The sequence below is a fragment of the Erinaceus europaeus genome, chromosome 17 (genome assembly GCF_950295315.1).
Source record: "Erinaceus europaeus chromosome 17, mEriEur2.1, whole genome shotgun sequence".
NCBI classification, from domain to species: domain Eukaryota; kingdom Metazoa; phylum Chordata; class Mammalia; order Eulipotyphla; family Erinaceidae; genus Erinaceus; species Erinaceus europaeus.
This window is the reverse complement of record NC_080178.1, coordinates 79877775-79895811: the sequence shown is the minus strand read 5'-3', so window position 1 is coordinate 79895811 and position 18037 is coordinate 79877775. Positions and strand designations below refer to the sequence as shown.

Genomic DNA, 18037 nt, shown 5'->3' with positions numbered 1-18037 from the left:
ATGAAGCGAGCCACTTCTTTGCCGCGGGACCCAGGTTAAGAATGAGTTCTGGGGTGATGTTATCATAGCCAGCAGCTGTTCCCGGTTTAACCCTCTTCAAAGCGTCTTCCAGTTCAGACAGTGTAAAGGGAGAGAGTTTTGGAGATGGACAAGATAACCGGAAGTGGGATGACCACTCGTGGGAAATTTCTCTTTTCCAGACTGGGTCGATCTTAGCATGTCCAACTTGAGTTAGGTGACTGGCCACTGAGTTTGGAGATATGGGAGGATGGGAGATGGGAGGGGGTTGGCTACCGGCACCCAGTCTGTGAAGAAGTTTCCAGGCCTTCCTACTTGAGTGGGTGAAGTTCAGACTTTCCGTGAGTTGTTGCCAGCGGGCTTGGCATGCTGCATCCAGGGAGGCAATGAGATGGTCAGCCACATCTGGGTCGCCTGACTCATCATACTGCTTTAGTAGTTGCTCGCATTCAGCATCAAGACAAGGCGTATAGTTAGCACGTCTCCCACGAGGAATGGCTTGGGAAGCTGCTTTGAAGATGGCTTGGCGGAAGCGCCTGTAGGAATCTTCAGAGGGGATAGAGTTAATTGGAATTGCAGGAATAGATTTGTTGGTAAGATCACTGAACAGACGCCAGTTTGCTTTCCGAAAGTTCCATCTTAGTTTCTCCGAGCACAGAATGGGAGCTGGAGACCAATGTGGATGATAGCTGGGCGGTGATGACTGTGCGGAAAGATCTTGAGAACTTGTCTCGTAGTGGGAAAGGCTTGGCCGTTGACTGTGCTAATCCAGCACAGGTCGGGTGACGAGTCTTTATTCCATCTAGCACTGTGAAAAGAGCCTGGCTGTTTGGGATTGTATAATAGGGAGAGGTCATTCGCTGAAGCTCAGTTGGCTAAGATAGAGCCGTCAGCACGAGTGGAGGAATATCACTGAAGTAGATCTACAGGTATCAATATATGTACATCTAGAAGTATAACTTGGAGTGGAGAAATACTGCTGAAAGGTGAATACATATATATTAGGATAGTGCCTACTTAAACATAATTTAAGCCCATAGCAATTGTGTAAGTTTGCAGTAGCAGTAGAAAATGTGAATAGGAAGGAAGCATTCCAACTTCCAGTTAATGAGAAGCTCCAGGGATGGAAAGAAGGAAAGAGATAGGGAGGCTTTAACTGTACATACATATTTACTTCAGTTTTCATAGTTATTTACTTTTCTGTGTGAGAGAGACTTGAGCACTGCTCAGTTCTGGCATATTCCGTTCTGGGAACTGAACCTGGAGCCTCTGAGGTCTCAGGCATGCATGTCCCATGCTCTGATGCTGAGATAGCAGTCCAGCCCTATGTAACTTTCATTTTAAGTCTAACTGAAACAAATATGGAGAAGCACTAACATCTCTTTAATCTCTGGGGCCAGGTGATAGTGCATCTGGTTAAACACACACACACACACACACACACACACACACACACACACGCATGCACACGCACACACACGCACGCACACGCACGCACACGCACACACACACACACTCACACACTCTACAGTGCACAAGGACCCAGGTTTAAGTCCTTGGTGCCCAGGGGAAAGCTTCATAAGTGGTAAAGCAGGGCTGCAGGTGTCTGTCTGTATCTCTCCCTTCTTATCTTCTCCTCACCCCTCAATTTCTCTGTCTCTGTCCAATAACAAATGAAAATTAAAAAACCCTACCATTACTACAGTTTAATCTTTGTGATATATTTATGAATGACATATTTCTTTTTTAATGTTAATTTATTAATAAAAAGGAAATATTGACTAAACCATAGGATAAGAGGGGTTACAACTCCACACAATTCCCACCACCAGAGCTCCGTATCCCATCCCCTCCCCTGATAGCTTTCCCATTCTCTATCCCTCTGGGAGTATGGACCCAGGGTCACTGTGGGATGCAGAAGGTGGAAGGTCTGGCTTCTGTCATTGCCTCCCTGCTGAACATGGGTGTTGACAGGTGGATCCATACTCCCAGCCTGTCTCTCTCTTTCCCTAGTGGGGCAGGGCTCTGGGGAAGCGGGGCTCCAGGACACATTGGTGGGGTTGTCTGTCCGGGGAAGTCTGGTCGGCATCCTGCTGGCATCTGGAACCTGGTGGCTAAAAAGAGAATTAACATATAAAGTCAAACAAATTGTTGACCAATCATGAACCTAAAGGCTGGAGTAGTGCAGATGAAGAGTTGGGGGGGGGGGCTTTGTTTTGTAGATAGCTAGTAGGCATATTTTAGTTATATTCCAAAGGGCCTGTGGCTATAATATATTTTTTTTCCCTGAGCCTGAAATATGATATGCAGGTAGATCCAACTTATTGTCTGGGGAGATGATGTCATAGCTGGCAAAAGGACCAGAAAGCTGGATCAGGGAAGAGAGTAGCTCCCAAATAAAGGGTATAAATATTGTTGACTGTAAACCCCATCGATTTGATGTGAACTGAGGCCCATATTCAGCTTAGGTGCCTATGTGACCTCTGCATCCCTGTAGATCTGAGCTCACATTCTGTGGTCATGAGTAGGAATGTTCCAGGCTGCCCCAATATCAGGACCCATGTTCCTCAGGTGTAGCATAAAGTATGTTGTCCAGCCTCCCTTCAGAGGATGGAACATTCTCTACTGTTGTTGATTCAAGTTGAGGGCAAGGTCCTATGGGGGTCCATAATGGGGTCTATTGTGTTGTTCCTGATAGAGATGACCGGTAACAGTGGAGAGAGGGATGAATGACTTATTCTAGCTAGTCTTATAAGCGCCTGCCCTGGGGTGGTTGAGGCTGAAGGCACTGCAGAGTGAGTGCAGACACACTCTGCCTCCGCTCTGCGAGACTGTGACAAGCCAGCTTCTTCTTCTAGCGTTTGCCCTTCTTCCGTAGCCAGTCAACAGCATCAGGTTGAGCCTGATGTAAAGTTTCGAGACCTCTTTTGAATCTGGAGAGGTGGCAGTTGTTGACTATGTGGGTCATAGTCTGTCTGTAGCCGCAGGGGCAGTTCGGGTCGTCTCTGGCTCCCCAGCGATGGAACATAGCGGTGCACCGGCCATGGCCTGTTCGATAGCGATTGAGGAGGGCCCAGTCATAACGTGCCAGGTCAAAGCCAGGTGGATGCTCACAGGGGTCTGTGATGAGGTGTCTGTTCTTTACCTCAGCTGACTGCCAACTCTGTTTCCAAGAGACTGGAACAGAGAAATTCAGTGTAGGCGTAGGGGACCAGATTGGGTGACGAGACGTCAAGCGTTGGACAGGGTGGGCGAAGATATCCGCGTATATTGGCAGGTCCGGTTGAGCGTAGACGTGGGAAATGAACTTAGATGATGCCTCATCCCGACGAATATCTGGCGGGGCGATGTTGCTAAGAACTGGCAGCCATGGAACCGGGGTGGAACGGATGGTTCCAGAAATGATCCTCATGGAGGAATATAATTTGGAATCGACCAAGTGGACATGGGGGCTACGGAACCATACTGGGGCACAGTATTCTGCAGTGGAATAGCATAATGCCAGAGATGATGATCGTCGTGTGGAAGTGCTCGCGCCCCATGAGGAGCTGGCCAGTCTTGCAATGATGTGATTCCTCGCTCCCACCTTTGCTGCAGTTTCTATGAGATGTTCGTGAAATGACAGAGTGCGATCGAGAGTAACGCCAAGATAGACTGGCTGGGCTTCATGCCAGATTCTCGTATTGTCAAGTTGCACATTAAGCTCACGCGAGGCCGAGGCATGGTGTAGATGGAAAACAGATGATACCGTTTTTTAACTTGAAGACAGACAGTGTCTCAGCCCCTTCACAGCTCTTGATGCCGTGTGGCAGGACATGCATGATTCTATGAAGACCTGCAGGGTGTGTATGCGTGGTATTGGGACTTAGAGGTGGGGCAGTGGAGGTGGCGTGAAGATGTGTGTACCTACTGTGAGAAGGTCGTCAGAGGAGGCACGGTGGTAGGAAAGCAGAGTGGGAGGGCTGGTGAGGTGGCTCACCTGGTAGGTGCTGCTCTGAGCTGTCAGCCCCCCAGGAGTGCTCCTGCACAGAAGGAAACTGCGTGTCTCCTCCTCTCTCTCTCTCTTTTTTTTAATTATTTATTTATTTTTTTTTTTCCTCCAGGGTTATTGCTGGGCTCGGTGCCTGCACCATGAATCCACTGCTCCTGGAGGCCATTTTTCCCCCTTTGATTGCCCTTGTTGTTGCAGCCTCGTTGTGGTTATTATTATTGCCATTGTTGATGTTGTTCGTTGTTGGACAGGACAGAGAGAAATGGAGAGAGGAGGGGAAGACAGAGAGGGGGAGAGAAAGACACCTGCAGACCTGCTTCACTGCCTGTGAAGTGACTCCCCTGCAGGTGGGGAGCCGGGGGCTCGAACTGGGATCCTTACACCGGTCCTTGCACTTTGCGCCACCTGTGCTTAACCCGCTGCGCCACCGCCCGACCCCCCTCCTCTCTCTTTCTATCTGCAAAAAACATCTATTTGGAACTGATGATGGGAAAAAAGAAAAAAAAAACCCACAACAGGAGTAGGAAGGACAGCTTGCAGCAGAGCAGCAGCATGCATGAGGTTGAGGGATTCTGGGGAGTGTGACGGTCTGGTACCCATGGAGAAGGAGGCGAGTCCAGGAATCTGCTCAGAATTCCCGGTCTGCTCCCACTGCGGTGGCCTTTGGCATCTTGTGTCACCATGTGGAGCTTGTTTAGAGCTTTGCAGTCAGATGGAACTGACTTTGGATCTGTGGGTTCCCCTGTGAGATGAGCCGTCTAATCTCTTTGATCTGTGGTCTCCTCACCTGCCAAAGGGGGATGATATCTTTCTCGCGCACGTAGATAGGCGGGAAATGAAACGATATTGAGCGAGCACTTGGCATTTGGTAGATGCCTTATAATTGTTATTATTAGAGGCCGGGCAGTGGCACAACAACCAGGCTGAGCACACATGCTACTAAGAGCAAGGACCTGGTTCAAGCCCCGGGTTCCCACCAGCAGGGGGAAGCTTCATGAGCAGTGAAGTAGAGCTACAGCTGTCTCTCTCTCTCCCTCTCTCTCTATCTCCTCTTCCCTATCAATTTCTCTTTGACCTAGCAAATAAAAAAATAAATAGTAAAAACATATAAAGACAATTGTTGTTATGACTCTTATAGATGCTGCTAAAGTGTGTGTGTGTGTGTGTGTGTGCGTGCATATGAGTAAAAGCACACAGTAGCACATAACAGGGAGCTGTAGATGCCAGTGCTCTTTCCCCACACTGCGAAGTCCCTTCTTCTTGACGCCAGTATGGCTCGTCACCGGGAGCACTGGGAGGCAAGTCACTGTAAGTTAAAGGCAGAGTAGGGGCTCACCTAATACAAACTGGGACCCACCTATAACTCCACCACTTACCACCCACATGATTCCAGAAAGGTACATTCCTTTTCAGAACTTCTATTTTATTATCTATAACCTGGGAGGTGTTAAGATCTAATTTACAGGTTGCCACAAGGGCTAATGGAGGATCATACATCTGAGGTGCCTGGCATAGATTTTTAGTAACCCAGAAGCTTCTTGTGATGTCAAATTGCTTGGTACAGCACAAAGCATAGTACATCGTCAGCGGTTATTATTTTATTAAGGCCGGATTCATGGTTCCAAAAGTTAATGGCATTTTCAAGCCAAGCTTTCATTTTCCGGCTGACGCTTTGTTGTTGGGGATGGAATGGTGGAAGAGGTGTCTCTTGTGTTAGTTCCTCTCTTGGGGTGGCTCTCAGTAAAAATACAAGAGACTTTTTGGGTCCTGACTGGGACTCCTTTCTGTGCTGCCACATGAATTATTAACTCTCCAACTAACAGTGGTCAGCAGGGATGACACAGTGGAGGTCACCCAGCAGACTGTGGGCAGTGCGGTGAGGAGACACTTAAAGAAACTGGAAGACATGAGAAGGGAAGTGCCCTCGAAGAGGACAGATTCTATTACCTATGATTAATGCCATCTATTAATATTAGAGTGTATTAATAGCTGCCATTATGTGAGGCTCCTCACTTAATAGAATTTGTCATACCTACATCATCAGCTGAGCTGTGTGCGTGTGGGCCACTGGCCAGGATGTGGGTCTGGCCTCATTATGTATGGCTGGACACAGAATGGGATTCGTATTGGGAAGCCACCTTTGTTAACTTGTTACAGGCTGTTAACTGATAAATGCAGCACAGAAATAAAGGCCCAGATACACACCTATTAAACTGGCCAGTCCTACCCCCCTGTGAAGGATGGTTAGCCTGCAGCCGTCATCCTGTTCCCATTGCAGGCCCTTGGAATTAACACTGAACAGAACTGACATTTCCCTTGACAAGCACAAAGAGCTTCAATTGGCATGAGAAGGGCCTGCTGTCTTCAGGCAGAGCTAACGCCCCGCTCAGCAGTCCCACTGTCTCCCACCGTCTCCACTGCTCCTCACTGGCTGCTGATTTTTCAGTATATCCATTAGTTGCTCTTTTTTTTCTTTTTTAAGTAATCAGCCAGTCTCAAAGGCTTTTTAAAGTTTTTTTTAAAAAATATGAGAGAGAGTACAGAAAGGAAGACCGAGACAGACCAGAGCACTGCTCAGCTCTGGATTATGGTGGTGCTGGGGAATGAACCTGGGACTTCATAGCTTCAGGCGAGGACGTCTTTTGCATAACCATTATGCTATCTCTGCAGCCCGGGTCTATTAGTTTTTGCATTACTTTGCTTTATTCTTCTCTTTGTAGTGGAGAGATACTTCTCTACACCCACACCTGTAGTAACATTTTTAAACCAAATGAAGCATGAACAAAAAAGGGGTCATGCAATTCTGGAAAGATAGTAGAAAGCATTTCCTTGTGGGGTTGAGAAGCACTGTGCTTAGTATACAAACCGGCTGCATATGTCTTAGAGCTTGTCTGTCTCCCGCTCAGCATTATTTTCGACTTTATATTTCCTCAGATACGCAGGAGCTTCTCTGAGCTGTGGTCAGAGCAGTCACCTTTGTCCCTAGCTGTCACTTCTCCCTAGGGGCACTCCCCACACCCAGCACTGGCTCTGAGTGGCTGGCCACATCAGAAGGGCCATGGGGGCGACCGAGGGCAGGAACTTAACACTTCAACAGATTCTTCTCGTGGATCCTCGACTCCCTTCTTTCATTTCACTCAAGTAATAAATGCTGTGATATTTTATTGGGGTGGCGCTGGTGTTTCACGGACTATCAACAAATATCTGGAAAATATTTTTTCCACCTTGTGGCCAGCAACCAATCTATGAATTCACTAGTCTGACCCCCACTGCCCAGTTAGCATTACTTCACAGCTGAGGCAAACCAGGTTCCGTGCCTCCCAGTCTCCTTCCCCAACTTATGAAGCAAGTCGTGGCTTCAGCAGTAAAGGTAGGGGGTGAGGAGACCATTATGGCGTAAATCTAACACCCCGAGATCTGGGCTTTTGCTTTGTCCCTCTGATCAAATGCCGGTCCTTGAAGGAGTTGGCTTACAAGGTCCCCCGTTTCAGAACTTTCTGTTTATAAGAGTTAACATGTCACATGGACAAACATCCCTTTAAGCTTTCTATATGGAGTGAATTATGAAGCAGGAGATCGTAATAAAAGTAAAGACTATAGACTCAAAAACACATCAGCCACATCTACTGACCAATATGGAGCAAACCACTGTATTAGAGAATTGGTGATGTGATGTTGAAAACCTGTAGTGCTTCAGGGGCTGGGCGGTAGCACAGCGGGCTAAGCACACATGGCACAAAGCACAAGGACCGGTGTAAAGATCCCAGTTTGAGCCCCCAGTTTCCCACCTACAGGGGGGTTGCTTCACAAGCGGTGAAGCAGGTCTGCAGGTGTCTGTCTTTCTCTCCCTTCTCTGTCTTCCCCTCCTCTCTCGATTTCTCTCTGTCCTATCCAACAACAGCTATAACAACAATAACAATAACAACAAGGGCAACAAAATGGCCTCCAGGAGCAGTGAATTCACAGTGCTGGCAGAGAGAAATTCTGTGCTGTCATAGACACGCACCTGCACATGGAGAGAGAACTTCTGTGGTTTGACTGAGCCAGCCAACTGATGGACAAGATGCTTACATTGATTATTTTTAGGGTTTCGACACAAAACTGAAAAACAATGTCAAAAATTCATGACTCAGAGAACATTTCCTCCCCTCCCCCCAACAGTCAGAGAAACATTGGTGTGCAGAGTCTACTGTCAAAAATATTCTTCTAAGGAGCCTGAAGTGAAGGCAGGCCTAAGGGCTTTGATGCCAGAGGATGCCCAGATCATCTTCTTTCTGCTTCACTCTTTACCTCTCTCTCTCTTCTTTCTTTCTTTTTATGTTTCATTAGTGATTGTGTATTGATTCACAAGACTGTAGGATAACAGGGGCACAATTCCACACAGCTCCCACCACCAGAGTTGTGTGTCCCACCCCCGCCAGTGGAGATTTCCCTATTGTTTATCCCTCTGCGAGTATGGACTAAAATTCTTTTTGGGGTGCAGAAGGAGGAGTTCTGACTTCTGTAGTGTCTTCTCTGCTGGACATGGATGTTGGCAGGTTGGTCCATTGCCCCAGCCTGTCTCTGTCTTTCCCTAGTGGGGCAGGGCTCTGGGGAGGTGGTGCTCTGGGACACATCGGTGATGCTGTCTGCCTGGGGAGGTCAGGATGGAATCATGGTGGTGTCTGTGACTTGGTGGCTGGAATTCGGTACCTCTGGTAGCTCTTTATCTCTCTCTTTCTCTTTTTTAAATGTGTTTATTCCCTTTTGTTGCCCTTGTTTTATTGTTATTATTGATGTCGTTGGATAGGGCAGAGAGAAATGGAGAGAGCAGGGGAAGACAGAGAGGAGGAGAGAAAGATAGACACCTGCAGACCTGCTTCACCGCCTGTGAAGCGACTCCCCTGCAGGTGGGGAGCCGGGGTTCGAACTGGGATCCTTATGCCGGTCCTTGTGCTTTGCGCCACCTGCGCTTAACCCGCTGCGCTACAGCCCGACTCCCCTCTTCTTTTTTTTTTAACCAGAGCACTGCCCAACTCTGGCTGATGGTGGTGCAGGGGATTGAACCTGGGACTTCAGAGCCTCAGGCATGAGAGTCTCTTTGCACAGCCATTATGCTGTCTATCCCTGCCCCCATGGGCTTAACCCGCTGCGCTACCGCCTGACTCCCCGCTCTTTATCTCTTTAAGGCTGATCCATCCTCAGATTTACTCGGGTAAATTGAGCAAGCTCAGCTTCTCGTGTGACTTCTGATTTTCAACTATCATTCTAAGTTTGGCTTTATGCTATATGATCTTAGGCAAACTGAGATTTTAGGATTTAGGACTTGGTATCCTTTCTCTCTTTCTCTCTCTCTCTCTCTGTCTCTTTTTTTACATTTTTAAATCATTTTATTGGGTGTTTAATGCTTTACAGTGCGATTGTTGACACACGGGCACGATTCTCATCTCCTCCCCATGCTGGGTGTTGGTAAGATTCTGTCTGTCAACAAACTTTCTGTAAACCATTACCCCACCACCACCAATAAAGTAAAAAAAAAAAAAAATTAAAGCCTTTTGGTAGCAGGCTGGAAAAATAGCTAAGCGTCAGATAGGACTTCCTGAGTGCTCCCGTTATGTGCCAGACGCTGCTTTTGCTTTTAGTTCTCTTGAAGTTATCAGACAGATAGCAGTACAGTCCCAGTTTTACAGAAGAGAATACTAAGCCTTACTGGGTGTGGCCTATCGTAGCAGAGCAAAGGATTCTAGGGCAGAAGGGGAAGGGAGGGAGTGTGGAGTGTTGGGTCACAGTGCAGAATGGCTGGCGGGACGGCCTCAAGACTGAAGACGGGTGGGAGAATCTTTCTTCAGCTCCCCATGACAGATATCTGGAGGACTCCAATTGAACCCTCCCCCATCATACACCAGGACTCCAACAGCCCTTCACCCCACCCCTTCCCACCTTCCCCAGAGTCCTCTGCTTTGGAGCAGTCCAAGTGTCTCCTTAGGCTTCCCTTATTGCCTCCACCCATGAGTGAGTTCCTTGATATTGGTCCTTTTGTTTTGGCTTATCTCACTTGATATGACACCTTCGAGTTCTGTCCAGTGTGTTGCCAAGGAGATGACTTGGTCATTCCTGACACGGTATTCCATCATGACAACCAAACTCTACCTTCATGTAATTCATAGCAGGGCTGAGGAGCCTCTTAGAGCAGGACCCACATCAGGCTGATGTGATGTCAAATCAACTGGATTTGAGGCCCTAGCAAACATGACTCTTCCTTATCACGCTAGCTCTGATTTGGTCAGGGTTGATGCTAGAGTCTGTGTACCAGAATTAGATCGCACTGCAACCAAGCTTGTCCAGTAGGAAGAGGGAGGATGGCTGTCTCAGTATCCACAGTTTAGGGGACTGGGTGGTGTTGTACCCTGTAGAGCGCACCTGGTACAATGTTTAAGGACCTAGGTTCAGGCCCCTTCTGCCCACCTGTAGCAACGGCAGTGGGAGGGAAGGAGGTTTCACTAGTGGAGAGGCAGGGCTGCAGGTGCTCCTCTCTCTCTCTGTCTCTTCCTGCCCTCTCAATTTCTCTCTGTCTCTATCCACAATCACTAGTAAATCAGTATGAATATTTTAAAGAAGTATCTGCAGTTTCATAGCTGAGACCTGACTTAACTTGGGAAATTTCAGAGCAGTAGGAGATGACCCTCCTTGAGAGATGACGCTGAGCGTGGTGACAGAGCTGTGTTCTGCCTGTGGCTGCGGCACAGAGAGGTCAGGACCAACCTCAGTCCATCTTTCCTTCCAAATGGTGGGAGATGTGTCTCAAGGAGACTGTAAGAAGATGCCACTTTAAACTCCTCATTTCTGAGTCAGTAAACAAATAATCATCTTCTGGAGCTTCAGGGAAACCCAGATTGACATGTTAGCTAAGAAGTAATATGCCTTCCTTTTGGGAGGGTTGTCCATTGTGCATTCAAATCCAGATAAAAATACGTTGGCATTTGTTCAAAATCTATCACTTGGGTCATTTTCTCAATGACAAACAGATGGTTCCTTTGAGTTATTCAGAGGGAGAACATTCCCCCCCCTTTGTTCATCTCAGCTTTTATAGTTTAAAAGAATTAGTGTTTAATCTCAATTCCAAAATTGTTAATTAGTTTGTATTTTGCTTCACTAAATCCGCTAAATAGAGTTTCATCACTTCAGCTCTATCTTCCTGGCAGCATCTGGAGTCAGGTTTGCAGAAACAATGTTGGTTTTACAGCCCAAAATGCAGAGGTTAAGCCTTGAGGACCACAGATGTAGCAACATCAAAGGGAGATCCAGCACCCAGAGGCTCCCATCCCTACACATTTAGAACCAGCCCAGTCGGGAGCCAGTCGGGAGCCAGCGCTCCTTTTCTCCCTTCTGTTCTCCAGTAGCACATCGGCTCAGTTCCTTTTTGATTTACGCACGTGGTTGTGACTGGTGAGAGCTCCTGGGGAGAACTGAGACCACCCTGGCCATAACTATGGAGAATCAGCAGAGGCTCTTCTTCTCACCCCTCTCTCTCTTGCTCTCAGGGGTTTCCATGCTGGGTAAGTTTTTGCAAGGCCATGGAAATGCACCAGTTCTACTGGTGAAGGCTCTGAGTAGGAAGAGTCATCTGAATGCAAGCTCTGCAGCTTGACTACAAGTAAGGGGTGCAGTGGGGCAGCAAGCCGGCAGAAGTTGCGAGGAGCCGTTTTGAACTCAAGTCAATGAGCTTGGGGGAACAATTAAGTGAAAGCAAATAATCATAAAGCTGGGATAATAAGAACCCACAACAGGAAAGCATTCAGTCTTAGTATCTGTGGTAGGTAAGCCATGGTCCCAACCATGTCTACATGTGGTCTTCAGAACCTGTGAATGTTAGCTCACGGGACAACAAGGGACTTTGCAGATGTGGTGCAATCAAGGATTCCGAGATGGGGTAGAATATTCTGAACTTGTTGGCTGGGCCCTACGTGTCATCGCAAGTAGCCTTCTAGGAGAAAGGCAAAGGGAAATTAGACAGAGAGGATGGAAGCAGCAGTTAGGGTGATGGATGCCCTTTGAAAATGGGGGAAGGAGCCATAAGCCAAGGGATCCAGGCTGACTCGAACGGCTGAAGTAGTCAAGGAAGTGGTTTCTCTCCACAAGGAGCCAGTGTGCAACCTTTGGATTCAGTCCCGCAAAGCAGTTTTTGGATTCCAGTACCAGGGACTGTAAAAGAATAAATATGTGAGGTTTTGAGCCATAGGAGATGAATATATGTATCTCTTCCTTGCTTGATGTCCAAGAGTTTCTGTGCAGTAGTCAGAGGTATGTTACAAGGACAAGGAGAGCTGAGTGAATGCATGGTGCATTCCTTTCCTTAGAAAACTTCTCCCGGACACAGACGGGGGCAGCTGCAGCAGGAGCAGAAGTGAAAATGGCAAGTGTGAAGCTCTGTGAAGCCAGGGAAGAGTATTTCTGAGCACTGTGGACTGAGAGTCCTTACCATTAGCACATCAGGACAAGGGAAGATGTGTTTGGAGAGTAGGTGGGAGGACTGGAGAGAAGAGCCAATCACGGCAGAGGAGAGGGACGGTGAGGAGACCAGAGGTGCGGCTCGGGCAAGACCAGGGGCTGGCAGTGAACTGCTAAGCCAGGCGCAGCGGCTAGGTAGGAGAGCAGCTGAATGTGTAGACCTCACGGTCCTCCAGCCCCGCTTCACCCAGAGTGAATGCTGAGTATTTGGACTTCCACGTAGAATTTTCTGTTAAGAAATTATTCCACTCGTGGAAAACATGTTTTGAACTTCTAATTTCAGTATCATTTTAAGTGAACAGAAAATCACAGCACAAAGGGTTTCCATGTGCCCTTCACTCAGTTTACCAGGAGTCATCGTTTTGCCTGCTCTGAGTCCTCCTTTGTTCTCTTTCTAAAAATAAACGTTGCTGAATCACCACAGAGAAGGCGGGCATTACATCCCCTCGCCCCTAAGAATGCCATTGCATGTTTCACAAGAACAAAGACACTTCATTATGTAGCTACAGTGCAATGATCAAAGTTGGGAAATTTAACATTGATAAAATGCTGTCATCTAATCCACAGGCCAAATTCAATATTTCCAACCCACCCCCCCCAACCAGGATCTGATCCAGGTCCCCACATTACACACTAGCTGTCATGTCTCTCCAGTCCTTAATTTGGAACATTTCTGCAGATTTTGCCTTTCATGGCCCTGACATTTTTGAATAGTCCAAGTCAGTCATTTTGTAAATTACCCTCGAATGGGGTTTATGCAATGTTTCTTCATGCTGGGATTCAGATGGTGCATTTTTAGCTTGTATAGTGCAGAAGTGAAGCTGTGTCTTTTCCAGAATATTTTTATTGAATGGCACTTGATGTTGCTTTGCTTCATGGCTAGTGATGATGACTTTGAGCTCAGTGTTCAGGTGTACCATTCATACTTCTCCACTGAAAGTTCTTCTTCCTCCCTCCCTCCCTCCCTCCCCCCCTCTCTCTTTCTTTCTTTCTTATCATTAAATAAAGTAGTAAATGTATTTTTTGATCAACAAATATAGTATTCTTTTTTAAATTTCTTTATTGGGGGATTAATGTTTTACATTTGATAGTAAATACAATAGTTTGTACATGCATCACATTTCCCAGTTTTCCACAAGTTCTTATTTCTAAATTTAAAAAAATTACCAGAGCAATGCTCAGCTCTGGCTTGTGGTGGTTCTGGGGATTGAACCTAGGACCTTTGGCACCTCAGGCATGTCAGTCTTTTTGCATTACCATAATACTATCTCCCCAGCCCAGCAAGTTCTTATTTCCCTCTGTAATTAAGTAATTTGTGGAAAGAGACTTTAAAACTATGTGAACATCATCTTACTCATTAAACTGGAACACATTAGTTTCAGTATCATTGTCAACTCTTACTTGAACCTATTATTATCATGACAGCAAAATGATAATTTTCCTGACTCCATCATTTTCTACATTTAGTTGACACATTATACTGATATAAGAAAACACCTTTCCTTATTTTCCATTATTTATTCATATTTAATTTTGTCACTATTAAATCTGTGAGGATAGTTTTGGGTCATTACTATCAGTCTTTATTTTGAGACTCATACTCACCCAGTGAATAGTAGGAAACATATATATATATATATTTTTTTTTATTGCCACCGGGGTTATTGCTAGGCCCTGAAGCCGTCACGATGAATCTATCTCCTATAGCAGCCAAGATAGAGAGGGAGAAAGAGAAACACCTCTTTCAGTAGACATTTGATGTATTTAGATGGCCTCTCATTGGGTGTATAGATGTTAATAATCGTTAAGACCTCTTGATTGACTCTGAGCATTAAGTAATGTCCAACCCTATATATATATTTTTGTATTATTTACCTACTTTTGGGAGAACATCCCTATCTTTTAAAATTTTATTTATTTTAAGGTCTATTGTGTCAGACTGAGAATAGCTGTTCCTGCCCTTTTTCTGTGGTCCATTGGCTTGTATGGTAGTCTTCCATTATTTCACTTTGAGTCTGTGTTTGTCTTGTTGAGTTAGGTGGGATTCCTGCAGACAACACATGGTTGGGTTCTGTTTTCTGACCCATCTTCCTACTCTGTGCCTTTTAATAGGAGAATTCAGGCCATTGACATTTACTGATATTATAGAATGAAAATATTTTAATACCATTATTCTAAGATTTTAGAGTGTTCTGATATATGGCATGTTTATGATGATGTGATTGTTTATAAGACCTTTCAGAACTTCTTTCATGGCAGGCTTGGCGATAGTTGATTTACCCCATCTTGGATGGAGCTTGAAGAAATGTTAAGTGAGATAAGTCAGAAACAGAAGGATGAATATGGGATGGTCTCATTCACAGACAGAAGTTGAAAAACAAGATCAGAAGGGAAAACTCTAAGCAGAACTTGGACTGGAGTTGGTGTATTGCACCAAAGTCAAAGACTCTGGGGGTGGCGGAGGGTTCAGGTCCTGGAACAGGATGGCAGAGGAGGATTTAGAGGGGGCTGTAGTTGTTATGTGGAAATGTTATGCATGTACAAACTATTGTATTTTACTGTTGACTGTATACCATTAATTTCCCCGTAAAGCAATGTTAAAAAAAGAGACAGAAACCTGTTTAACCACCTGTGAAGCTTCATCCCTGCAGGTGGGGAGAGGGGGCTCGAACTTGAGTCCTTGAGCATGATAATATGTGTACTTAAGCAGGTGTGTCACTGCCCACCCCCCACTCCTAATTAAAAAATATACATATTTCTGTCAATTTTGGGACGTTCTTTACTTCTTTTAACAAGATATTACGGATCCTTCTTTTCCCAACCTTGAAAGCAGTCGTTTTTACAGGGCACTCTGGTTCTTGATATTATTATGAGGAATAGCGCTCAGGAGGTCTGGGTAGGGCTGTGCTACTCCTGATGGCATATCACTGCCTTTAGGCTTTTCAGTCCACAGATCTAGAGAACACATGAGCACGCGCGCGCGCGCGCACACACACACACACACACACACACACACACACACACACCCCTGCTCCTATCTGTCTCATGCATTTAATTCCAACAACATTCCTCTTTAATCTTTCCCTTTCTGTGTTAATTTATATATATTTTTAAAATTATTTATTTATTTATTTATTCCCTTTTGTTGTCATTGTTGTTTTTTATTATTGTAGTTGTTGTTGTTGTTGTTGGATAGGACAGAGAGAAATGGAGAGAGGAGGGGAAGACAGAGGGGGAGAGAAAGACAGACACCTGCAGACTTGCTTCACCGCCTGTGAAGCGACTCCCCTGCAGGTGGGGATCCTGGGGGCTCGAACCGGGATCCTTACGCCGGTCCTTGCGCTTTGCACCACGTGTGCTTAACCCACTGCGCTACCGCCCGATTCCTGTTCATTTTTTTTTTTATTGGGGAGGATTACTGATTTACAGGCAACAGTAAATACTTGGTACATGTAAAATTTCTCAGTTGTTTCTGCAAATTACTCTAACTTGCCACCTGTGCAGTAGGACCTGACCAATTCCCCCTCCCCACAGCTCTTCCTTCCTTTTGGTGCGGTACACCAGCTCCAGTCCGCGCTCTGCTTGTGTTCCCCTTCTCCTATTTCTCAGCTCTGTCCGTGAGTGGGATCACCCCGTATTCACCCTTCTCTCTCTGACTGATCTCACTTCACATGATTCCTTCATCTCTCCCAGGGAGAAACCTGACTCCCACTATTTCTATCTATGTATTCATTTACTCAGTTATAGTTTCCACAGAGAGAAGGTTTTGTCTTTTTTTCTTTTTTCCCTTCCAGGGTTATCGCTGAGGCTCAGTCCCAGCACAGCTCCTGGAGGCCATTTTCTCCTTTTTTTTTTTTTTAACTGGATAGGACAGAGAGAAATTGAGAGGGGAGGAGGAGATAGAGAGGGAGAGAGAAAAACAGACACCTGCAGACCTACTTCACCACTTGTGAAGCGACCCCCCCCAGCAGGCGGGGAGCCAGGGGGCTCCAACTGGGATCTCTGCGCGGGCCCTTGTGCTTGGTACTATGTGCCTTAACCCGGTGCACCGCCGCCAAGAAAGTTTTCGAGTTGCTAACCACACTACTATAAAAACCATGCTTATAAGCAGTGTGTATTCACAGATCTTCCTTTATAGGTTGAAGGTACATCGTCAGAGGTACTATGCTTAAGTGTTACTTGGGTTCATCAGTTTTTCTTCTTACTAGAGTACTGCTCGGTTCTGGTTTCTGTTTATGTTCAGGACAGAACCTGTGACTTCCACATCTCAGACATGAAAGCCCCAATATGGCTATGTTATGCTATTAAATTACGGGTACGTTTATTTTGTCTGTTTACATAATACTAGTTTGCATTTGCACAACTGATATCCTTGTCGATTTAATTTAATTAAAAACACATGTAAACCATTAACATGATGCTAGATACCAAACTATATAAAAAGCTGGAGTCATGAGTATAGAATAGTGGTAGCTCAGAGGATTTACGTGCGGGAGGTCCTTGGTTTACTCTCTGACAACACTGCAAGCCAGAACTGAGCAGTGCTCAGGTCTGGCTTATGGTGGTGTGGGGAAATGAACCTGAGGCCTTTGGAGTTTCAGCCATGAACATCATTTGTATAATGGTTATGCTGTCTCCCCAGCCCATGACTGTTTTTCTGAAGAGATCGCACCCTGTAAAGTGCCAATTTTAACTTGGGAAAGACCTGGTTTGAACTGTGGCATCATATGCTAAAATCAGGGCATTGAGGGAAGCTTCATGGGGAGTGGAACGTTGCCATGGTGCTTCTCTCGCTCTCTGAAATAAAAATGAAAAATAAAACAGTTCGACTAGGAACAGAAGAATTACATATGTGTGAGCACTTCTAGAAACGTCACCTCTACTGAAATATCACTCCTTTATCTACCTGGTCTTTATTCACTCCATTCTTACTCGTTTCTGGTTTATCTTTAATACGTTTCTTTTTGTTTTATGATAGAGACAGGTAGAAATTGAGATGAAAGGGAGAGGTAGAAAGACAGCTGAAGTCCTCCTTCACCTCTTGGGAAGCTTTCCTCCTGCAGGTGTGGACTGGAGGCTTGAACCTGGGTCCTTGTGCACTGTAACATGAACATTCGGCTAGGTACACTACCACCCAGCCCCATAGGTTTTTTTTTTTTTTTTTGTAATTAAGTTACCAAGCAAATGGAATTTTATTATTTTTCTTACCATTCAAAAGACATATTTATATCTCCAGTGTGTGAAAATATTTATTTGATTCAACACATATATGCACATCAGGGTTGTTTCCAGTATTTTGTGATTACAAATCGTATCTTAATGAACATACATGTATAATTTCATGTTGTTGCAGGTATATTTCTGGAGTGAATTTCTAGAGGTGGATTCCTGGGGTGGAAGGTAAGTGCATATTTATATATAATATGCAGTTTTGTTAAATGCTACCAGGTTTCCTTCCAGGAGACCAACTGCTCCGAGTCACCCACTTCTAGAAGCAGTCTGTGAGTAAGTGCCTACCTTTCAGCCTTGCCAAGACATCTG

At 45.7% G+C, this 18037-nt stretch overlaps 1 long non-coding RNA gene across 1 annotated transcript in view; it reads left to right on the top strand.

Annotated features, from left to right (window-relative positions):
- LOC132533916 (uncharacterized) overlaps nucleotides 1-18037 on the top strand; it is a 348313-nt gene that overhangs the window by 121817 nt on the left and 208459 nt on the right. Inside the window, exon 3 of the long non-coding RNA XR_009545681.1 lies at nucleotides 17850-17896. This is a non-coding gene — a long non-coding RNA (uncharacterized LOC132533916). The remainder of the gene's footprint in view (nucleotides 1-17849; nucleotides 17897-18037) is intronic.